Source organism: Hordeum vulgare, chromosome 2H (assembly GCF_904849725.1).
Source record: "Hordeum vulgare subsp. vulgare chromosome 2H, MorexV3_pseudomolecules_assembly, whole genome shotgun sequence".
Lineage (NCBI taxonomy): Eukaryota > Viridiplantae > Streptophyta > Magnoliopsida > Poales > Poaceae > Hordeum > Hordeum vulgare.
In genome coordinates this window covers 411,673,541-411,678,875 of record NC_058519.1, presented here as the reverse complement: position 1 = coordinate 411,678,875, position 5,335 = coordinate 411,673,541, and positions in this window count along the sequence as shown.

The following is a 5,335-nucleotide window of genomic DNA, read 5'->3' as shown; positions in this document are numbered from 1 at the left end:
GACCTTCAGTGACCTGGTTAATAAGGCTCTTATGTTGGAAGAAAAGCGTCGTGCAATGGACGACACCCGTAAGCGCAAGCTAATAAGTAGTGGAGGACCTATCAACTCGAAACCACGACCATGGCAGTCAGCCGCAGCAAGACCCAACTATCAGCAGCAGCAGTACAAGCATCCAACATTACGCCATAATTACCAACCTCAGCAAGTCAGCGTCAAGCCAACAAGCACACCGCCAAAAAACGGTGGGAGCAAGACCAATCTGCCATCGCAAGTTACCTGTTTTGGGTGTGGACAACTAGGGCACTATTCCAGGCAATGCCCCAATAAGAAACCCGATGTTCTGCGCCCCAATGCGCCAAATCCAGGCCAAGGAGCACCAGGCAGGAACCAGGCTCCCCGCAATCAGCAGTATCACAGCAAGGGGCGGATTAATCATATTTCCGCGGAAGAGGCACATGAAGACCCAGACTGCATTCTGGGTACGTTCCTCGTCAACTCTACCCCAGCAACAGTATTGTTTGATTGTGGTGCTTCATATTCCTTTGTTACGCAAAAGTTTGCGGAAAGTGTGGACTAGAACCTACCTTGCTTCGTGGGCATATGGAAATTCAAACCCCGGGAGCAGTTTTGAGAACCAACCTAGGGTGTAGAAAGGTTGGGATAGTTATCAATGGGACGAGCTTCTCAGCAGATCTCATTGTGCTTAAGTCGCAAGGCCTAGAAGTAATCCTCGGTATGGACTGGTTGGCCAAGCATCAGAGTATCTTGGACTGTGCTAACAGGGCCATTACCATGACAAGTGACCAAGGGGTCAAAGTCAAGTATGTCTCTGAGCCAGTACCCACTCGAGTGCCACGAGTTAACAGCCTATCAGAGGAAGGACTCGACCGAGTGCCAATAGTCTGTGAGTACGCGGATGTCTTTCCTGATGAGCTAGCAGGGATGCCTCCTGACCGAGACATCGAGTTCATCATCGAACTCATGCTCGGATCAAGGCCTATCTATAAGAAGCCTTACAGGATGGGATCCGAAGAGCTAGCGGAGTTGAAGAAGCAACTGGATGAGAAACTCAGGAAAGGGTTTATTCGTCCAAGTGCGTCACCTTGGGGATCGCCTGTTCTCTTCGTGTCCAAGAAGGATGGGACAATCCGACTTTGCATCGATTACCGTTCACTCAATGAGGTCATGATCAAGAACAAGTATCCACTCCCCAAGATTGAAGACTTGTTCGACCAGCTTAATGGAGCAAAGGTATTCTCAAAGATCGACCTCCGATCTGGATATTACCAACTAACGATTCGACCCGAAGACATTCTGAAGACGGCATTCGTGACCCGATACGGTCTGTACGAATGCACTGTCATGTCCTTCGGATTGACGAATGCCCCAGCTTACTTCATGTACCTCATGAATAATGTCTTCATGGAATATTTGGACAGGTTTGTCATCGTATTCATTGACGACATATTAATCTTTTCCAACTCTGAAGAAGAGCATGAGCAACACTTGAGGTTAGTATTGGAAAAGCTTCGAGAACACCAACTGTATGCCAAGTTCAGCAAATGCCAGTTTTGGCTGAACGAAGTTGGGTTCCTAGGTCATACCATGAAGGCAAGTGGAGTGGCAGTTGATCCCTCTAAGATTACCACGGTAACCAACTGGGAATCGCCAATCGACATTAAGGAAGTCAGGAGCTTCCTCGGACTCGTAGGATACTACCGCAAGGTCGTAGAAGGATTCTCCCGCATCACGCGACCTATGACTCAGCTCTTGAAGAAAGGAAAGAAGTTCGAATGGACGCCGGAATGTGATTCAAGCTTCCAAGAGTTGAAGAAGAGGCTAACCACCGCCCCGGTATTGGCCACTCCAGATATCAGCAAGGTGTTCGTGATATATTGCGATGCCTCAAGGACCGGGCTAGGTGGGGTTCTAATGCAGGATGGCAGGGTCGTGGCATACTTGTCGCGGCAACTGCGCCCGCATGAGGAGAATTATGCCACCCGTGATCTCGAGTTGGCAGCAGTAGTGCATGCCCTGAAGACATGGCGACATTACCTTCTGGGGAAGCGATGTGAAATATACACCGACCACAAGAGTCTGAAGTATATTTTCACCCAAAGGGAATTGAATATGAGGCAACGAAGATGGTTGGAGTTGATCAAAGACTACGACCTCAGCATTCAATATCACCCCAGTAAGGAAAATGTGGTGGCCGACGCCTTGAGTCGGAAGACAAACACGTTAAACGTCATGCTTAACGAAAGGCAACCCGCCTTATATGAAGAATTGGAGAACTTCGGATTGGAACTGGTGGAACCAGGATTCCTAGATAATCTCGAAGTCAAACCAACGTTGGAAGACGACATCAAGGAGGCCCAGAAGGGTCACAAGAGCATCGAAGGTATAAGGAAGAAGATTCCAGAAGGCAATGCCCTAGGATTCTTGGAGGACGATCACGGGGTGGTGTGGTTTGGGAAACGTTTATGTGTACCCAACAAGGCCGAACTCAAGGAACTCATCCTACGGGAAGCTCATGATACACCCTACTCCATTCACCCCGGTGGTACCAAGATGTATCAAGATCTCCGAGAAAGATTCTGGTGGCACGGCATGAAGAGGGAAATCGCATCGTATGTGGCCAAGTGCGATGTGTGTCAGCAAGTTAAGGTTGAGCATCAACGACCCGCAGGACTGCTACAACCTCTCCACGTGTCGGAATGGAAGTGGGATAAGGTAGGGATGGATTTCATTACCGGCCTACCAAGGTCTAGCAAGGGACATAACTCGATATGGGTTGTTGTCGACCATTTGACCAAAGTGGCCCATTTCATCCCTGTCAACACCACATATGACGGGAACAAGTTGGCTAGTGTCTATATCAAGCACATAGTAAGCCTTCATGGAGTTCCCAAGGAGATTGTATCTGACCGAGGCATGCAGTTCACCTCAAGGTTTTGTAGGAAACTTCAGGAAGCCCTCGGTACTAAGCTCTCTTTCAGCACCGCCTTCCACCCGCAGACAGGAGGACAGACGGAAAGGGTGAATCAGATACTCGAAGATATGATCCGCGCATACGTCCTAGCTCATGGAGCCAAATGGGAAGACTGTTTGCCGTTCGCTGAGTTTTCATACAACAACAGCTACTAGTCTAGTCTCCAGATGGCCCCGTTCGAAGTGCTTTACAGACGTAAATGCCGCACCCCGCTCAACTGGTCAGAAACCGGAGACGGGCTGATTTTCGGACCAGAAGTTTTGCACCGGGCAGAAGAGAAGCTGCAACTAGTCCAAGAAAGTCTAAAGGCAGCCAAGTCGCGACAAAATAGTTATGCGGACTCTCGCCGCAGGAATGTGGAGTTCGTTCCCGGAGATCTGGTGTACCTCCGAGTCACACCACGCAAGGGAACCAAGCATTTCCACGTTAAGGGGAAGCTCGCTCCAAGGTTCAGTGGGCCATTCAAGATCACGACAAGGCGTGGAGAGGTCGCTTATCAGCTGGAATTACCTCCGGAACTTTCGGGTGTGCCCAACGTTTTCCACGTGTCACAGCTTCGGAAGTGTCTCCAGGAGCCAAGTGGTTCCGATCCTTATAAGGACACTGATCACTGGGCCATTGACCTTTAGTCGGATCTCACCTATCGCGAGAGGCCAATGCGCATTCTGGATGACGCAGAGCGATGCACTCGAAGCCGCACTGTCAAGTATTTCAAGTTCCAATGGAGCAACCACACCGAAGCCGAAGCTACCTTGGAGCGTGAAGACTATCTCCGATCTGAGTTTCTAGACCTTTTTAGCACCTAGCTTAGGAATCTCGGGGACGAGATTCTTGTAAGGGGGATAGGTTTGTCACACCCTGTTTTTGCTATCACCTGCCTTTATTGTAAAATTCTGAGCTTGTTAAAACTTTTTGAAAACTAATGTTGTGAGATCCATGATTGACATTGTATGCTTGTATGCTTGATCATGTGAGGTTTTAGAACCCTAAATTCCTTTGGTATTGTAACTGGTTTCCAAAAACCTTTGATAACCAAAGTAAAACCACCTTGAGTTGCACTGCATGTCTTTGATAGCAAGCAATGCCACTACTCATATTTGGTAATCTGATTTTTACCTATATTTATATTTCAAAACCACAAAAATAATTATTTTTGTGAGTATTTTCCTACTTAAATAAACTGTCCATTTCTAAGGTTAGAATTGGTATTCCAACAGGGAAAAATACTTTTCTGCTTTGGAAAAATCTGATTAAATTTAGAGATGATCAGATGGACATATATTTTCCATACATAGGATTTTAAACCCCATTTTATATTTTATTTATTGAATAAAACTATAAAAGCTATTTCTGTCTGTTTTGGCATTTTGAAATATTTCCAAAGGAAATATTCTCAATAAATTCCTAGAAAATTCCAGTGATGTCCCTAAGCCTTGTTTGGTGTCCACATAAAGTTTCACCTCGATCAAAGGTGGATAAGGACCCCAAATAACCCAAAAACCCTGTGTGTCCAGAATCAAGTTGGAGCAACTCTACATAGCAAAGTTTGTCCAATGAGGCTAAAATTTTGCAGGAGTGCCTCATACCTCAAATGAGGGTTCTACACAAAAATGGGATTTGTGGGACTTAGTTTGCCCACACTCCCTTTAGAAGGAACAGATCTGGTCATATTGGAGTGATTTCAAGTTTACAAAGGTAAACTTGTCCTTTGGAGCTCAAATTTGGTGGATCTCCATGGCTTACCACCAAAACCAAACATGTTAAGTATCAACACCAGTGGTGGGGTGCAACCCCCTGTGCCCACTGTCGAACACCTTCTGACAGATAGGAAAAAGCCACCTTAGCCACAGCTGAACCAAACTCCTTTGCTTCAAACTCTTAGATTAAGCAGCCAACACCTGTATCTAACCCCATTCAACTCGCCCCTCACTAGTTCAAAGTGGAAAGGCCAAAAACCCCAATTTAGACCTCAGTTCTTGACTGACAGTACCAGTATTTCTTGCCTCCTTTGACCAACCGATGCTCCCACTAAAACCAAATGGTTAGCCACACCCCCAGCAAGTGCCAGGACATGCTAGACACGTCCAAAGTGCCTCAGATCGCACCAGCATGCCGTGGCATGCCAAAACTGCGCTCTGGCATGCTACAGGGAGTCACCGAGGTGGGGGTGACGCCCTCGGCCAGTTCCAGCCTCCCCCGAGATGTCCAACCTCCTCCCCGACAACCCCTCTGCGTCGGGCAAGCCTCAGGGCACATCCCCTCTCGTGCTAGAGCTCGCGCGGCGCGTGCCCGCGCGCTCCAGAATCGGCCAAGCCTGCGCGGCTACGAATGCTCGCCTTCTCT